The following is a 19,963-nucleotide window of genomic DNA, read 5'->3' as shown; positions in this document are numbered from 1 at the left end:
TACCTACTCAGCACCCCCAAACAGGTCAGGCACTTCCCTCCCCCCAGTTTTAAAATGGTGTGAATACACACACTTGTTTTCAGAACTAAAGAAACTCTGTTTAAAGTGGATACCAAAATGCAAAATGTATGCCATAAGAAATCAGAAGAATGTCTTTCTGAACTTTCAGGAAATTAAAGGACTCTGCTCTCAGCAGCTTCCCTGCCAGGTCTGATATTTAGGACTCCGGATTCCATCTTCTCCCCACAGCACTTCCCGCCCAAGAGGAACAATCTTTCAGCTATAATTAGTGACCAGCTTTTAGAGACAAAATCCAAACTTTATGCATTTTCTTTCCAGGCTTAATATCTCTACCAATAATGTTCTCACATCTTTCATGTTTGTCAATACACCGTGCTAAAGTGAAATTAGGCAGAAAATAGCTGTTTTAGCAAATTGCCCTGTCACCGGCCTTTCTCATCTCATGTGTAATCAGAGGCCCTTGATTCCAGCAATGGCAGAAGAAAGCTAAATTTTCCATTCTCCCAGGAAAAACATGCTTTCCTGTGAAGTTCCCCTTTGCTTAGGAAACACGTCAGAAAAGAAGTCTTTATGATCAGCAGTAGCTGGCTGCCTGGACACAGCCTTTAGCTAAAACGTGTATGGGTTATTAAATAGATGTTGGACATGGAAGGCTGTAGCAGGAAGGAAGAGCACTGGTTGTTCAGGCATGCTGAAACCCTGCTGGATCCTCTGGCCGGGACTGAGTGGTCAGGCAATGGCAATAAAAGCACCAAATTGCACTGGAAGAAAAAGGCTTACCAGCTAGCACAGAGGAGATTTTCTTCCTTTTTTTTTTTTTTTTTTAATGGAAGTGAAAACATAAGAAATAAAGCAATGGAAGAAGCGCCAGCTGCCCACGGAGGGGCTGGCACGGAGCGCACGGCGGGCACGGGCTCAGCACCACGGACAGCGCCCGGCCCGCCGCGGCTGCGGAACGCGGGGCCGCCCCCGGCGACCGCAGCGTCCCCTCCCCGCCCTCCGGAAAACACCGCCGGACTCCACGGCTATTCCTGGGGGCCTGGCGCTCCCTCCCGAGCGCTTCGGACAAATGGTTCTTGACTCGTGATGTTCGGACGCCGTCATATGGATGGGTGCGTGTGTGTTACTGAACCCCGAGACTCTACGGGCTCTTTTCCCAGGGGTAACTTGTATTTGCTCCCGTTACTTGCACAAACAAACGGGGATAGACATGAGGGTTTCAGACCAAGTCTTGAGACACACACTTCCTGAGACAAAACATACCTGCATGGCCTTCATATGGGTGCGGGATTGTTTCACCTGCTGCTTCTCTGAACCTGTCTCCAGACATAAGATATCTGTAAGAATAGCACGAACACTGCAACTGAGACTAGTATATCATAATTTTCTATTCTATTACACAGAAATGTCTGAATGTTAATAAAAACTATTGCCAAAGAGGTTAGCATTTTGGTGGGGAAAAGGGGATGTTTCACTTTTTTTTTTCAATTGAGAGTAAAAAAAAACCAACCAAACAAAAAAAAGTATCTCCACAAAAGGTAGCCACAGCTCCTCAGATTTTTCTACAGACAGCTGTGAAAAAAAATACCTGAAAGAAGTTGTCTGTCTAAACTATTCTATACTTACTTGTTTCCTACTGTGACCAAGAAAAGGGAGATTGCTGCTGCACCACGGCTGAGGTAATTTCTTTTATTGAGGATTTGTACTTCCAGTGGTGTGAAATGCACATCTAATTGTAAAATAAGACTGTGTCACCTGCCAGTCAGTTGCTGCCATCAGCCTCTTTTGTGCTTGGATCAAATTACTGCACAACAGACAAAGTGACAGCATCAGGGCACAGTGACAAAGCTGTAGTTTGCACGGAAAGAAGACAGAGGCCCAAAGAGACACTGCAGCTACAGAAACAGCTGTCTTATCAGCACACTGCAGAGATAGAGATGGCTCAAGAGGTCCTCAACAGATAATGACTTGAATAGCTTTGCAATGCGCCAAACTTCATGCTTGATAAGACTAGCCCAGTGTAGAGAGCAGCAGAGATCGAGCTCTATTCTATCTGTGCTGTAAATTAAGAAATTGAAATTCAGGAGGCACAGCAGCTAGCATGTTGCTGATAATCCAGTGAAGTAAACTGTCATTAGGATCTTTTCGGCAAAGAGAAATATGTTTGTCTTACTTGATGCTGCTTTAATAAAAATACATTTTAAAAAAATCCCATCCCAAATCGGTGTCCCAGCAGTACCAAACAGGGGTGGGGGTTCCTTGCCTGTTTTGCTGTTGTGACATATCTTTGAGTCCCAGAACAAACCATCCATTTGGCTGTCAAGTTCTTTACAAAGGACAAAACACTTTCACTTTGAAACTACAGCAGCTTATTTCCAATTCCCCATTTCCTCTGCGGGAGAAGGAACTGCACTGTGATTTTTAATACACAACAGTCAAGCTCACATGAAAGCACACAAGCTCAATTCTGTAGCAGACAATACAAGCATGTGTTTGTGAGCACAGCTAAGCAAAAATTAATTACTGCTGTGAAAAGAATCTGTAATGACCTTTGGAATTATTCACTTGAAAAAATATGAGCCATGGTACACAAACTACTATATTCTATAGGAGAAAAAAAAAATCCTGTTTCAAACTGTTTTTAGTTTTATTAATGGCATCAGATTAAAATATTATAGCTCTGCTTACCTTTGATCTGTTCTTCTAAAAAGCTTTGTAGAAAATGCAATTAAAAAAATAAAATTGGAGCATATAACCTAAGGTCATAGAGCATTATTTTCTAAAGAAGGGTTTGCTACCTGCCCTTAATTCCTTGAGATTGGCTCTTGAAAGGCCAGAGTAACTGTATAGCTTTGTAAACCATTAAGCTACCTAATTTTGGCCACTAAGGCTACCATTCCATCTTCTTCGAATAATAAATTAAGACAAGATTAACTATTTCTTAATGAAAGACAAGGGACTTAAGCCAAGAGGAACCTGAACAGAAACCTAAAGATTTGCCACTCAGACTTGTTAAATGGAGGGCAGAGATGAGAGACTAACTTCATCCTCTGATAATCTAACCACATATATTTGGCCTTAGCCTGTCACTGTATCTGATACCAGTAGGTAGCAAGAAAGAAGTCACAAGGACCCAGAAGATGAGTCATTTATTTCTTGTATTAAGACAGTAAGCTTTCTCAGAGCCAAGAGGAAAGGCAGAATCAGGGGAGAAGGGAAGCATCTTCGGCACATGCCCTTTATGTTAGATACACTTTTCTGCTTGTCCCTGAGATCTGGGGGCTTTTCTAATGATGTGGCAGAGAGCAAAACCAGAGCATGATGTGAGAAAGCATAAAGCACATGTGGATAAGGTCAAACCTGTTCAGCAACTCAGGTCCACTGTACAGTTTTAGCACACACAAATTACTGCCAAGAGTCTGTCCCTGAATCAGAAAAAAAACTTGGTTTTTGAGATGCATTTCAGAGCTAAGAAGAAGGCAGGTCGTTTTGATAAAATTCACAAGCCAAAGAACTCAACTATAACAATTTGCCCTTGCGCCTTCTAATTTGTGGGGAATACACAAACAGAGCCTGAAGTGATTGATACCCTTGCCAGCAAAACACTGGGTAAATGTGAGGAGAAATAACCTTGTGTAAAAAGACAATGAAAAGCAAGAATGCAATCAATATTTTTAATGCTGCTTTTTATCCCAAAATAACAAGTTCTTTTAAGTTCTCCAGTGAATCATCCCAAATACTGTCAATTCAGTTAGATTAAACTTCACCATAACAATACGTTTCTCCAAGAAAAAGATGTACAGTTATAAAGTAATTATAATGAGCATATCCTCTCATGGTATTAAAGCTACAGGAATATTGACTTAAAAGATGGATTTTACTTTTCTTCAAGAGCCTGCATCTGTTTTCATTTGTTGAGGTGGAAAGCACATATTACTCAAAATAGCTTTTTTAGTATGCCAGCATATTTCCTGCTGACAACACAGTGAAGCAATATAGTAGCTATTGCTACCATTATTTTACTGAAAAAGTAAATGCCAAAGTGTTTGTATAGTATGTAATTAGATCATTCTCAGATAATCAGACCACATAGGTAAGACAGAATTTTTTTCAACCTTGTAAAGCAAGTGCTTCAATATATTCCAAATAATTTTAAGTATCAACTTCAATTTTTTGTTTTGCTCATTTAAGAGAACATGACTCCAGCTGACAATAATGATGCAGTACACATTGTGTTCTGCAGTAGCATATAAAGGAAGGATTTCAGAAAATGTATGAAACTAGTTTATCTCCCTCCTTCTACAAATAAAGTTCATCTTTTTATAACACGCACCTGCTATGATTGCTCAAACATGGCAAGTAAACAACTGTCCACATGCTCTTGAGAAGAGATATTAAAAAGGCTTTTTTTCATGGCAATATGTTAAAGGCAGTTACCTCCTCTTTTTTTATGCGTACTCCATGCTTGCCATGCAACTTTACACAGTTCTTCACACTCTTCCTTCACATTGATATCTTGCATGTTGCTTCTTTATTAAAAAAATGTATCTTAATATTCAAAAGATGTAGAACTAGAATTTGCCAATTATTTCTTGCAATTACTAGATATGGAAACCAAATCTCACTTTCAAAGAGGTCTTCCCTTATGTTACTTATATCAGGATCTTTCTTTAAACTATCAAGCTTAAAAGTATCTAAATAAGTATTTTTTATCCTTTTTAATGTCAGAATTACTCACTTGTGGATGACACAACGGTCTTTCACTGGTGCTGGCCTAGTTTTCTTGTCTTTAAATGCTGGAGGTTTTGTTTCTTCTGCCTATGCAACTCAGTTTTTTTGCATCAGAAGTACTATGCATAGCTCTGTACTACTTTGATTCTGCTGGAGATGAGTCATCAGCAAATCTAAACCATAAATGATCATGTAGCTGTAAATATCTAAAAAGTTATTCAAACTAATAGTGAGGTACTGCACTGTCTTACGACTTAGTGGAACAAAATATATCACAAAATTACAGCAAATTATTTGGATGATATCATGGGCATTCATTCTCCTGAAAGTTCTTCTGTGTATTTGGTCATGAGGTAATAAATATATGTCCCACAGAACAGGCATAAAGGTGTCATAATTTTATATTATTATTTTCGTAGAGATTCAGGAAAAGGAGAGTCTTATTTCTGCTCCTTAGTTCAAAAGAAGCCCCCCAAATTAAGGCACTAAGATCTTTGAGGAACAAAATTTAGGGCAGATCCTGTGTTCTTCTACAATCAGCATGCCACATAAGGCAGAGAAGTAGAATACATTGATTTTTTAAATGTTTGTTGCCAACTCACATCGCATTCTCATGGGGTAAAAATGAAGCACCGTGTTAGTCAAATTACTGTAAAAAGAGTATACAAATATATATCTAAAGAGTACTTAGAGATAGTACCAAATTAATGGCTCTATAAAATAAAGACTTGATGATGTATAACTTTTAGGGTCAAGACAGTATTTCTGTCCATGTTTTAGAAGATGCAACATAGTGAATTAAAACTGTAGATTTCTGCAAGCAGAATGGTGGCGACCATTTGTTTGAGTGCAGAACACACTAATGATCTTTTCAGAACAGGGAGATTTACCAGCAAGATAACCCTCAATAAGGGTAAGTGGTAAGTGACTGTGATTCTTCAAACAGTAAGATCATAATCAAATGTGCAAATAAAACCCAGAGAATAACAGCAGTCCTGAAGACAAGGTTGTAGGATAATACTAGGAGTCACAGAAATACAATATTGCAAGGAAGAGAGATTTCACTCTGAGATGTACAAACAAGAGCATGATTTAAAAAGACATACATGAATACATTTTGTATTTGACATTGATGAGCTGAAAATAGAACACTGCATCCAGTCTTTCCTTATTTTAAGAAAAACTGAAGAAAGCCCATAAAAAGGTGTTTGAAAGCAAAGATTTTAGAAAACTTGAATAAAATTCAAGTGAAAAATAGTTTAGAAGCAGAAACTTTGACAGTGAATTCAGGAAAATGTTATAATTATGCTGAGACAGATATGACTAGCACCATCACAAGTCCTTTATTAAAAACTTTTCATGCCTTCTCTCAGGCAGCTCTACACAACACTGACTCCTTCTTTCCTCTCTGCAAGTTTCCTTATTCCTTCTGCCTGACCAGCTAACCCAAACCTGTCCCTTTCCCAGCTGCCTGACACTGTCAGTCCCTCACACAACATCTTCTTACCTTACCTGTCCCTTACCTGCTCACAGCCAGCAGACTCTGGGTCTCAAGCTCCAACTGATGGCCAGCTAACCCACTCTTTTATGACATCCTCATTGGACAGGCACGACTGTTTTCACTCCTCAGTAATCAGCACAGCTGTAATCCATTGGGAAAGACTGCCTTCTGTCCTATCCTTACAAATTACTCTCCTACAGGAAAATCCTTTTAGAAATAAGCACTATTGGCAGCTTATTATCAAGCACTATTCATGTCTAAGTTATAAAAAAGGAATATGGCTTAATTCACAACACATGAAATCTAGTTTAGAAGCTGGAAAATATTTTTTAAGAATAGTGAAGTACTGGATCACATTACTTAAGAAAGTTGATGAGGTTCAAAATTAGATATAAATTTTATTTTCCCTCAGAGAATGAGATTTTTCTATTATTCTCCACCACCGAAATTACTATATATTTAAATAGTGTTTTTCCTTTTTTGTCTTTTAAAATCAGTTGAATGTCTGATTTTAACCAAAGTTGCATAAAACACCCAAAACATTAAAAAAAACACCCCCAAAAATCATATTAAGACAGAAATAGAGCTCATAGGCTAAAGAAAAACCTGTGAAGTACTAGACAACTTCTCTATACATTTTTCTCCTCCTGTCAGTAGGCACTGAAACCAAGCAAATACAAGTCTGATGAGCAAAGCTATTTGCATTCTAGCATTTTTGTCAAGGACTGATTGTTGGTTTGGTTTTGATGTTCTGAACCTCTAACTTCAAAATGCCTTTCAGCATTTGGTTGCTGATTTCCAGTTTGCTTTTATTTGGTCCATATGAGACATGGGAATCCAGATACAATCTGCATTCTAAAAAGTCACCCATCCTTTCATAATTCCCACTTGGGCCCTTAAAAGGGGGAAATATTAACTTACTGATGATAACTCTGGGCAACAAAAAACCTGCATCAGGCACATAAATACACACACCCACCAAATTGGTCCTGAACAAGGACAAAATTCTACCCTTTAGACATCATTATCATACATGATCAACAAATAAAGATTCACCTGTAGACTGCAGAATTTGAAACTACAATGAAGAACCTGATTTTTACGTTCAAACAGCAAAATGCTGAAACATGTGATTAAAGACAAGGATTAAATTTTCATGGTCTAGAAATGGTTCCAAATGATGGGAACTGGTTTTAAATAGTATTTTCATGATAGCATGATTCCCACAGTCTTTCCCCTATTATGTCCCTGCTATTTTCTTCATCCTTTACAGGAAATGGAAGATACATTGTGAGACTAAAAGCTGATTTAAATCGTGATATTTAACACAAAACTGAAAATAGTCATGTCATGCATCAAGAAGCTGTAAAGTCTCTCTTTTGCAACTCAAATTTGTGTTGCAAACTTAAGACTTGCCTGCCTCCTTCAACTCACCTTTAACCACATGGAACTTAACTTTTTTCTGGGTTTTGGGTTTGTTTTTATTTTTGGTTGGTTGGTTGGTTGGTTTTCTTTATGTGGTTACATGGAGAAAAAACAAAATTAGTATTACAGGATGGCTGGATATTGCTTTTTGATTATGAAAACCTACTGTTCTTCCCAAAGATATGAGATCAACATTTCCAATGTGCATGAAAGAGGAGAGGATGTAAGCAACAAATGCAATTAAGCCACAATTATTAAAATGCTGTAAAAAGGCTTACTTTAGCCTTTCCACCCACAGCCTTTTTCCTCTTTTCTCCTGCATGGCAAATCTTGAAACTGACAAGATTTATACCGGATGTATTTACTCTGCCTACCACATAATCAGTGTTCCTAGCTGCTACACTAAGACAAAAGGTAAATAGCAAGTTACACCCCAGTTATTTTAATATTTTTTTGGCTGCAGTTCCTCCTTAATCCTTGTAAAGCATCCCTGTAACTGTCAATGAGCATTCAGAGCCAGAACCAAATAAGTGAATTGTGAAACTTACAGCCATTTTCTTACTTCCTGACAGTCAGATATGTGGCATTTATTTGCCTTCAAATAGGATCTTATTAGTTCTCCCAGTCTTTGTTTCATATATTCGGATCCCCCATATTTCTTTAGCATGATCAAATAGGCTAATATTTTTTTTGTATTTTTTCTGTTTTGACTGGGTGTTTGAGAGTTACTACTCTGCAGTAACTACGCAAATGAGCATTGTGGGCCACGCAGATAGATTGTGTAATGTGATGTTGACACAGTCACTTGTCCTGCAGTCTTTTATGCTTGGAATAACTGCATGTTTCATGGAAGACTGAGGGAGAGGGATCAACTTATTGCTTGTACCTATATAGAACCACCATAGTTTCTACATAGTATGTGTTAAGATATATAATATGTACATATCTTAAGAAAATCAATATTTAATTGCATACTTTGATGAAGACAGCTTACTAAAGTACAGCTCATTTCCACAAAATGAGATTAAAAGGCTAGTAACATCATAAGCAAAAAAAAAGTTTCTCCTCAGAGCCTGTTCTACAGCACCACCACCTAGTTTGCCATAAATTGGTGCTAAGTTGTGGCAATGCTGCATCATCCAGTGCCTGGAAGGTGTGGGCAGAAAACAAATGACAGTAGTGTGAGGTCACACAATTTCATCTCTGCTGAGGGAAAACAGAGGTATTAAAAAGTAAGAAAATTAATTAAGAAAGTATTTTAGGATATAGTTATTTGAACTGGGAAAGACTGCCTTTTTAATACACAAGAAAGGAAGAAACAGATTCTGGACATATAAGGAGACACATAGCTAATTAAAAAAAAGAAACATTGCCACAGTTAAGCTTGGGAGAGGGGGTGGAAAGCACCAAATGAATTCAGAACAGATCCTTTTCACTCTCCAAAACCAGTATGTTCCCCTAGAAATCCATACTTTCACAGGGATGCTCTTCTTGCATCTCCACAGCACATTAAGAATAATTGAACAGGATCTGCTGTTTGGAGACATCACCTCTAACATCTCCCTCCAATCCACAATGCTATGTCTTTCCTCACTCTTGATAAGACTGACACAAGGAGAAACAAGGTTATTAAAAATTACAGAGCTGGGTTCAGTCTTTATATAATTGTTGCTTCTCCCAGCTCTGATTGTAAAGTGCTGATTCAGCCATAGCCCAGCATTGCCTTCATTAGTCAAAAATGCTTTTGGACAGAAAGAAAAGTTAACTATGCAATTTTTATGCTTTTTTATTTTTTCTTTAAAAACAAAGTTACAGCTCCAGAAGATCTTTGTATAAAATAAATGATTGGACAGAATGTGTTCTTCCTTGCCTTTAAGTTTTGCTGCTGTTGTGGAAAATGGCTTTTAAAATTTCCATTTGGGTAAGACTTAGGAGTAGTGATGTAGAGCCGTAACACCGTGGAAACTTCAGCACATAGTTTGCTCTCCTTGTTATGGTAATCTTACAGAGATAAATGGAAATATTTATAGCAGGTGAAGTCAAACGTGTTCAACAATTTTCATCTATTTAACTGCAAAGAACTTATATTGCTTAACACATGTATCTTATACATGCATCGATTTGCCTGAATTAATTTTTGTACTGTATGTAAGAGCTGTTTTCAAATGGACTGGCAGTGTACATCAAATGTACCACCTTCCTAATTCTGCAGTTTCATATGAGAAATAAATATTACTGTTGCTTTCGGAAGTGCTTTAGTAATCATAAGTCAATTATGAAAAATGTAATAAAGATGTTTTTAAATTGTTCAAGCAACAGTTATTTTCATTCATTATTCTGCCATTATATGCCGTGGAACATCTCTTTTATTCTTACTGTGCTGCTTTTAGGTTAGAGAGGAAAGAAGAATTTCTTCTAGTCTTACATTGTTTAACTCCTATTATGCCAAAAATTTTCAGTTAAGCCTTTTCATCTTTCTTTCTTCAGTTTCATTGCTGTTATTTACAGTAGACTTTCATTTTCTTTGTTTTGCTTTGATTTTTTGTTTTTTTTTTCTCAATTCACAGAATTCTTCAAAAAAGATCTGAGAATAAAGATACCATATTTTTAAAATAAACTTTCCTTCTCAACATACCAGTCAATTTATATCCATAGTTATTAAGTACTGAGGCATTGTCTTCACAATGTCTTATAATATCACTGCTAATTTATTAGTGTTTACTGCTTCTGTAAGAAGCAAATTTTGGTTCAAAATTAAACAAATAAATCACATCAGAAGCAGACAATGTGAGGATAAGATCAAATACCTACTATTGGGAAAACAAAAACCTGAAAAACAATTAAAAAAAAAAAGCCAAATACAAATTACGGTTGTCTTCCATCCTACTGTGGTAATCCTAACAGGCAAAATCATAGTTTTCAATTAATTATGAAATAGTCTGCTTTCAATGCTTATTTTGCATATACTTTCAATACCTTCCATGTTAATTTGGCTCAAGATGCTTACTCTGAATGATAATATAACAAGAAGGAAACATAAGCAAGTATTAAAAGGAGATGCCTAAATACTTCTTCAGCTGCAGAGTTTAAGAGCACTTTGCTACTAGAAGTATGCAGTGTGGCCAGCTTGCAAAGAGGACTCGGAAGCACCATTTGCCACTGTGAAAATGTACTGTCTGCAAAGAGTTTGGTGTTTGGTCTGAGAGTGATATAGCAGAATGCACATGGTTACACTGCAAACTCACTAGCACAGAAACACATCTTCAACAGTTTAGGAAGTAGATATGCAATTAAGCTACCTTAGGAAAGGTGATAAATTTAGAACCTATATGTAGTGCTTTATTTAATAAACCATTTATAGAAACAATTAATACAACATTCTCTACAATCTACAGTCTGCATCCTCCCGCTCACCCCCCATTAAGTGCAGGACATTTTGGAAATACTAATTTGAATTACTAGCAATGGGAAGATTAAGTTCTAAATACACTTTTAGTTTGATTTAATATAAATGCATATTAAGCAAGAGAGGATAAAGAGCAAAGCAAAAAAGTTAAAACATGGAGACAGGATTCACAGCTCAGGATTTCCTGATGTGTGTTGTTCTGGGCTGAGCTCTGATTTTTAGGCAGTGCTGACATAATGAAACATTTCTTGATAATGAATGAGAAGGAGGTGATAAACTCTTACATTAGCTACTCTTAGGATCAGTCATCTATTCTTTATTTGCCTTATGGATAGGACTGATCTCAGTGTCATTGTTCCTCTTTTGGCAACCCATTTCATTTTCCTGCACAAGGAAGTGCACAAGGCTGCTCCTGCCAGCCTCTGGAATCCTCCTGCCACAGAGCGTCAGGAAGAGAGAAAACACAGCTCAATTTGAACAAAACTTGTCCTTAAACAACAGAAATGCAGACAAATGTAGATGCAGTATCAAACCACTGGAGGAAGTAAATAATGTTTTCATTTGAAAGCATTTTTCAAAAGGCAATGCAGCTCTGCTATCGCTCGGTGTTTGAATACGTAGGTTTATAAAACCCAGTCTGGGTCTGCATGCAACAGGGGCAGGATGATCCTTCCAGAGCAGACCTCTCAGCTGTGGCTCCTGGACTGCATGGCAAGCTTGATCTGGTTCTAAGACACCCTAGCTGGAGATGAAACTGCCCCAAAACTGCTGGCCATACTGAATACAACTGCTTGGGAATTGAAAGGGAAAGCCATGCTCCTGGCAGTCTGCTGCCTGGGCTCTGGGAGTGCACCCTCTGCCTTTTGGTCTCAAGGAGATGTGATTATGCTGCTGATGCTGACAAGGCACTGTGAGTTTACAAGACTTCATGAGTCCCCGTGCTGTACCAACAAAACTGCAATCAGTAGATATTTCAGCTCTGTTCTCTTTGAAAGGCCTTTTTTTTTTCCCCTTCCAGGCCATGCAATTTTCCTCTCAGCTTACACTGCTACAGCCAAAACTCAGTAACATTCTGGATAAGCTAGAAAGGCATGGGTTGACAGAAGTTTTGTTTCCATAATCAATAAAAAGAACTTTATGATAGTTGGCTGAGTTTAACCTCTGCTCTTGTATAGATTTTTAAATTTTAGAAATAAATATCCAAATTCATCCCTTTGTGAATTTCTACTTCCTTTACATAAATGTGACTTGTGGGAGACCAAAATTGTGAAAGATTCTTGCTTTCTTTGATGACAGATCCATGTTTTAAGACAGCTGCTGCAGTCTGTCTTTGAAGAAGAAACTGATGATGGAACTGTTTCTGTATCAGCCCCCTTGAGCAGTAAACTGTGATTTATACAGAGACACTGTCACTGACTGCCTGCATAAAGAAAGCAGCAGAGGACAAATGGCAACACATATGGTCAGACGTCTTCCTGTAAACTGCAGGAATCAAACTTCAGAGACCAGGTAGGAAAAAATCCAGCAACACTACTTATATTTGTAAGATAAGAAAAACACAGGAACATACCTGCAAAAATATAAATGTGTGAGGTTTTTAACCAATTACTAAAGAACTGTCTGTGTATTTTTAGGTCTTGAGAAACCTCTCAGTCTTTTCATCCTCGTTTTTCCCAGTGCTCATGAACTGACAGATATTGCAGCATCTTGTTGCAATTCTTGGGGAATAATTTCTCTGCAGCATTGATCTTCACTGCAAAACTTCTCCATGAATGTTCTTAAACTGGAATTAAACTAAAATTTATTGCTGAAACAAATTCTAGAGAAACTTTCTGGTCTAGCCCAGCTTGTTCCAAACATCAGTAGGGATAACAAAGAGTGAACCTATGATCAAAGCTTGTGTAATTTGCCTATTTATTATCTTCTTTACTGTCTGTTTCAGTGCCTGCTCCAACCTCCTTTTTCCTCTCCCATGTTTCTGCTTACTCTTACTTCTCGTTTCTTGCAGAGCAGACAGGCCAGAAAATACCTTACAAAATCGCTGTCAATCTTTGTCTTGTCCTCCAGAAATTGTCCCAGGCATAGCAGAGATCACAGCAACTTCTGCTGTCTCTGGCCTCCAGCATTGTATTTCAAGCTGACATGAAGGGTCTGGTCTTCCCCTTGGCACCCTATTACAGTACTGGCTACATCTTAGTGTTTGAAAAGCCTCCTGCTTTAACACCTGTTATCTCACTAAAGTGATGTTTAAATAACTGAACTGGCTTCAATGAATTGCAGTTGCCATTTTTCTGCTTCTTAGTGAGAAAAAATGGAGATAATTATGAAGTGGATGAGCAGGTTTAATGAAAGCTGGTTTCTTTTGGTATATTCCTGAAGCGGCAATCATCATCTGTTTGGCTTTTGAAGAGCAACAATTATAATCACTCAAAATCCCAAGGGGAACAAAAATAGAACTTAAATTAGCATATAAAATATACAGCTGGATTGGGCAAGCCTATAAAAATCTGGAAAATCATTCTAATTTGAAAGCTATTCAAAATCACAAACAAAATGAGTACAAGAGTATTTCACGTTTCTTCCTTTCTTTCCCTTCTTGAAGTAGTAACATAAAAACATTTATAGGATTTTCCTAAAACATGGAAATGAAACCCATTGCCAAGAAAGAGTAAGTAAATATAGGCTAAAGGTGCGTTTTCAAAATAATAGATTAACTTAAACATTATAACATCACTTTAATGGTATTTATCTCCCAAAGTTCTGCTATAACTGTATTGCAAAGTCATGTGCAATTACTTTCCATAGCTGATAAATAAAAATATAGCTGAGACAGCCAGTGAAACATTTCAGTTTATCAGACAATTGAGCAGTGATAATATTTAAAAGCAACTAACAACAAATGAGAAAAACACGTTGGAAAAAATTACACTATCTGTGAAGCTTTAAGTGATCATTTTGGATGGCCATTTTTATAGTTAACAGAAATTCAGGAACGAGTAAGAAATTATTTTCGTTATGCTGCAAGGTCCTCATTTTGAACAGTTATCTAGTAATATTAGCTTCTGGAAATAAATCTTCATTTCAGTAAACTGTAAACTCAAAGATGGAATTGCTTTTTTAATACTACTGAATATTTATAATCTTTAATAATTTTGACTTGAAATACTAGATCTAGTTGTTCTCAGTCAAGGTTAAGTAAGACAGTATGCAGCTGCAGGAATAGGATAAAAAAAAAAGAAACAAAACAGCTACTTATAAAAAATTGTTGGGGACAAAAATATGAGGAATTTGGATTGCTTACTATTTATAATACTACAAGTACATGAAATATCTCCTAAAAAGACACTGTCTTGCAGACTCAGATTTCTACAGAAGGATCTGATTTTCATGCCTCTAGTACAAAATACATTGCTTACCCTTGGTTAGAAGATTCTACATGCTTAGAGATTTTGAAACCATAACCAAGCAGGTCTTAGAGGAACAACTGTTACTTTCACAAGGAGACCTCTGAAATCACAATTAAAAAAAAATTAAATTAGAGGTTGCAGGACTTACCTTCTACTACATTGTACACAAAAATATTTTAAAATGTCATGTGAAAGTCCCGATTAAATTTATTTTTCTGCGTTGCTCAGTCCTGTGATAAGCATCTTGAAAAAAATGTCTGTTCCCTTTCCATTCTTCCTTTCATGCCCAAGATTTCAAATAATTTTATTGTTCTATTAACTTCAAACAGGTATCTGTTTCTATATGTGTAACTGTGATGGAGTAAGCATGCCTTCAGAAACTGAGCTTCCTGAATGCTATATTAAAGCCAAAAATTACAGCACACTTACTCATCTTCTCTTTTGCTTTAAGGTAATACCAGAGGTAGCACAGCAGGTTTTTTTTGACAGTCTTCCCAAGCCATCTGTTTCATATGCTGCATGTTTTGAAGAACATAGTGTGCCATGGGATGTAAAATCTCATCACAGCATATTCAGTTAAATCCAGTGGTCACTCACTTTTAAAGAAATCACAACTGATGGTGGGAAACTGGTCAGGGAACTTATTTGGTTCTTGTTTCCCCCTCTCCCCGTCCAAATTTGCCTTGTAGTTTTTTTAATTTAAATTTTTAATATATTTATTAATATAGTAAAATATTAAAATATTTTAATGTTCTCTTTCAACACTTATATTAAAAAAAACTTACATCATCAGGATTAAATATCCCAGCCCGCTTTAATGAACACTTCATAACTAGAAAGACGAAGTGAACTTAACAAGTATTAAAATCTTCATATAGCTCAGAACCAAAACCTTAATTCACTGGTAAATACTGGCTAAAAATAACATCTTGTACTCCCTAGGTCTCAGTGCCCACTCCTGCCACTCTGTTTATAAATTATCACTTCTTCAGATTGTCTGAATGGTCAGTAGGTCTACAGGAACAAGGAAGTGTAAAATCACGCCTAGAGGGAATAAACAGCTTTACTTTAGACCATGTTGACCCCAGCAGCTACGACACATTGTAGAAAAAGTAGCCACCGAAGCAGCAAACACTTTATACACATTAAATTGTGCTCTTGGGGGAAAATAAAAGTGTTTGAAATTGTAATATTTGTGGAATTGTTCTTATGCTGAGGCCATATGTGACTGTATCTCTTGATACTAATGGCATGAAGAGTTTAGATCTCATACTTAAAAAAAAAGCAGTTCTCAGAAATGTGCCAATTTTGCTCTTCTGTGGCCATAGATACAGCTGAGTGTGAGGATTTCATTTCTAGAGCAGAAGTCAGTCTTAACTCTCAGACTAAACATAAGCATCGGGTGAGCAGGGGAAAGGAGTCCTCTCCTCAAGAGCACAGCACAGCACTCCCATCAGACTGATCAATACCTTCTGCATTTCACAGAAACAACTTGTCTAGCCATAATAACTACTTGCTGACTACTCAGCAGAGTAACCCTGGGCACGTTAACCCTGATTTTTCTATCTACAATTTGTAATCCGTGCAGCTCTATTTCTGCTGAGCTAGACCAGGCTGACATTTTTGTCACCACTGCACCAAGCAACACCCAGGGCAAGTAATACAAGCTGTGAAGAAAACTTCCAAGAAAAACACAGCTCTCATGAATGCCACTCTCCACCATCTAAGTGGTTTCATTTCAATGCAGATTCTCCTTCACAGGAGTGAAGTACATTTTCTTCTATTGCCAGAGGTTTCTGAATGCCTGAAATTTGAAGTACTGATTGTAATGCCACCAATACATGAAAAACCAAAAGTTTCAAGCATTGAGGTTTTAAAAGGCTTGGTGACTTAAAGCTCTTAAGTATATAGTATAATGTGTTTTGCACTTCCACGATGCTTAAAGGTTTTAATTTCAAGGACTAGGCAAAATTAAAAACGTTTAGTTTTTTGTAGTAAATATGAGGCATGTTATAAATAGAGAATGGAAGCATATTCATGATACCTCCAGTACTTTTAAAGAGAATCAAAGATATATGCATTTCTCTAAGACCATATCTAAAGCTGCGTGGTTTTGGTCTTTAGAGTTTTTACTTTACAGGCGTGCAGAATTATTTTCAGGAATTGGGTCAACAGCTTTCCTTATATGAATCACCAAACATTTAGGTTAGGAAAATTAGGCTCTAATAATATTTGTCTTAAAAGACTCAGATACATCCTAAAAAAATCAATGTGATTTCTTTTTTTTTATTTTTTATTTTCCTGCATGTGAAATTTTAGAATGTGGTAGACTTAAGCATGCAAATCACTAAGCTAAAAATATGTAAGGTGTTGCAGTGACTTCATGACTGAAGCTAAGATAAATTTTAAATGATTCTCATATCTCTGACTAATAGACACCTGCACTATTTGAAAACAGAAACCCTGCAACAATTGCAATCTTATTTTTCCATTACTTTCACTCTCTTCTCTAAAGGTAGGCAAAGCAATGCCATTTAGAACTTTGACTCCCAAAATTTCAAACCCTCTTCTGAGGAGACTCCTTCCTGAACATTAGTGATTGAACTAGCAAGTAGTTCAATATGAACTCATGCTTTGATTATATATAATCTGCAAAACAGAAACTTTCAAAGTATTACAGATCAAAGCTTCATGAAGTTATACAAATATTTTGGCAGAAAGAACTGATCTTATTTTTATTTTTTTAATTATATTAAGCCACTAAAACAAGAGGTTCTTGCTACATTGTTTTATTAAATCCTTCAAATATGAAACTATTGCTGTAATTAATTATTCTAAGAAAATAAATACAAATTTCTTCTGTGCATTTTTGGTACTTGGCATCTAGCAAGTGACAACGATTTTCAAACATTTTAGGTGGTTTGGGAAGGAAATAATCCCAAATAATTATTTAGAAAGTCCTGAAGAAGGAGAAGAAGGTGACCAAGAAGCTCCAGAAAATCACCTTTACCATAAATTTTCAAGAAAATCTTTCCCATTTGATGTAGTTCTGGTACTTTTGCTGCTGCCCTTCAATTTTACCTCTCATTTTTCACACTAAGGCTGGACTTTGAAGTTAAGGAAGTGTGGTATCAGAAGAATTTAAACTCATTTCCTACTTGTCTGCTCTAAGGTGTGCACATGGGCTTCCCACCCCTGGTAATTTCACACAGGAAGTCTCTGTGCACATTTTGCTCACAGTCACTGCTCTGATTTTCAGTTACACTTTCATCAGAATATCCATCCACATATTCTTCAGGAAGGTAGCACATGTAATGTGTTTTCACAAGACGTTTTCATATAGACATTTTCCTGCGTTTTCATACAGACTTTTTTCCCTAGGTATTTCTAATTATTGAGGAAAAGAAAGCCTTTCCTCTACAATCATCTACTCAGACAAACAAATTCTTAGCCGCTGTCAAGCAAGATAAATCTATCAAATATTGCATCCACAAGTCTTCCGATTTGCTTGGTTGCCAATCTTTTTCAGCAGTTTTGGTTAAATTTGGTCTACAGTTTTCTTTGATTTCTTGGATTTTTTGTTTTGTTTGTTTCTTTGCTCGCTTTGTTTGGTGGTGGTGGTTTGGAGATGTTTTTGTTTTTGTTTTGTTTTGTTTGGTTGGTTGGTTTGGTTTTTTGGGTTTTTTTTTTGTTGTTTTTTGTTTGTTTGTTTTGGGTTTTTGTTTTGTTTTGGTTTTTTGTTTGTTTTTGTTTTTTTTTGTTTTTTGGGGTTTTTGGGTTTTTTCTTGTGTTGTTGTTGTTTTGTTTAACATCCAGGGTCGCTAATGCATAACGTGTGGTATCTCCATGGGTAAATGAAGGCACTGCTTGTGCCTCTACACTGCATCCGAATGGGCAGAGAGCACCAAGGGGCGGCTGCTGCATCTCTGTGAGACCTGAGACAAAAACAGAGTCACCAAGGGCACCCGTAAACCTATCTACTCCCTGCCCGTGAACTTAATGACATTTGTGGAGAGCATATGCAAGAGAAGTGAGTTCCCTTCTAGTTAGGTGAGTCTCCTGACAAATTCAACATCCTTTACTGCCCATACTCACCACTTCTCTCCTGCTTAGTGCTTAAAATGACGAAAATAAAAGGTGAGCCATTAGTGAAGGCACAAAAATTATAAATACTTAAAACAGTTAAATTCTGTGTCATTGCTATTAAAGGAAAATATTAATATATGTGGGGGGAGAAAGAGCCTTTATGATAAGAAGAAAAGAAATACGGGTTTCTGGCTACAGAGATGCATGTACAGTTTACCACCTGCAGTCTCTTAGAAGGGTTCAGCTAACTGCAGCCAGTGCAGGATAAAACTGTGCAGAAGTTACTAATCCTAATGAATATTAACTGAATATACTCATATATTTTACAGATTACTGACTTTTTCAGAGGAAGAAACATATTTTTGAACGGAAGACACTGCAATACAATAATTCTGCAATACATCAACATTCACCTAGCTCTATTTGTGGAAAATATCAATCTAAACGTTACTGCCTTTGGATAGACAACATGAAAAATAAAATAAACCAAAACCTTGTTTAATAAATATAAATGATTACAAGAAAACTCAACTCTGACTACAGCTAGGAAGTTCATCATTTGAAGTCTCAGGCAGGGCAGACTCTGGGTTTTTTTCCCTTTCTTTTGCTCTATTAGACTCATTTTAGAGTACCTCACTTTAGGCTACAGGTATATTCTGGTCATTTCAACAACAGCCAACAGCTTAAAAAGTGTCATCAGAATAGTGACTAGATTTAAACTGCTGAAAATTATCTGTATTGCTTTAAGTAATGCTGAAGCTAAGTAACACTTACTGCTACGTCCCATATTCTATTATTCTGATATCCACAGAATGAGGTCGGTGCAAGTTAACTATTACTTTCGACCAGGCGACGTAAGTTCTCGCCGACTGCTAAATGTTGCAATGAGCAAAGTTACCTACGGTAATCATGAAGCGAGGAGACTTGCTATTTCTTTAGATGGCTCAAGCAGCTCTAAGCATCCATCCCTTAAGAAAATCAGCTCGATCTGACAGATTAAATAAATAAATAAATGAAAAATGACCCCAGGAGGGAGGCGGGGTTCTCTGCCGCGCACGTCCCGGCGCGCACGGGTGCGGTTTTCGGGTGCCCGTCCCTTCTTGTCGTGTCGTGCCGTGCCGGGTGCCGTGTGCCGGGAACCGTGCTGTTCCGTTCCGTTCCGTGCCGTGCCATGCCATGCCGTGCCATGCCCGTGCCGTGCCGTGCCGTGCCGTGCCAGCCGCGGTGGGACACCGCCCGCCCGCACCTCGGCTGGACACCAGGTGTATGTTACCTGCGAGAATCTTCTCCCCCCCCCCCCCCCCCCCCCAGCGACAGTGCCTGCCTGCTGCCTCCTTTCTGATTTTTTTTTTTTTTAAACCCTGATTCCAGAAGAAATTGCAATTA

At 37.4% G+C, this 19,963-nt stretch overlaps 1 long non-coding RNA gene across 2 annotated transcripts; it reads right to left on the bottom strand.

Moving 5' to 3' along the window:
• Positions 1-1,015: 1,015 nt before the first annotated feature.
• On the bottom strand, positions 1,016-19,650 carry LOC148219712 (uncharacterized). Of its 2 annotated transcripts, none has more exons than XR_015799470.1 (4): positions 19,476-19,650; positions 14,501-14,591; positions 1,285-1,358; positions 1,016-1,206 (listed from the first exon to the last, which is right to left on the bottom strand). It is a non-coding gene; the product is annotated as an uncharacterized LOC148219712 (long non-coding RNA). The 2 variants fall into 2 exon arrangements; XR_015799469.1 differs by having other exon boundaries at positions 19,480-19,650.
• Positions 19,651-19,963: the final 313 nt, after the last annotated feature.

Source organism: Sturnus vulgaris, chromosome Z (assembly GCF_052056855.1).
Source record: "Sturnus vulgaris isolate bStuVul1 chromosome Z, bStuVul1.hap1, whole genome shotgun sequence".
Lineage (NCBI taxonomy): Eukaryota > Metazoa > Chordata > Aves > Passeriformes > Sturnidae > Sturnus > Sturnus vulgaris.
This window is presented reverse-complemented; position numbering and strand designations above follow the sequence as displayed.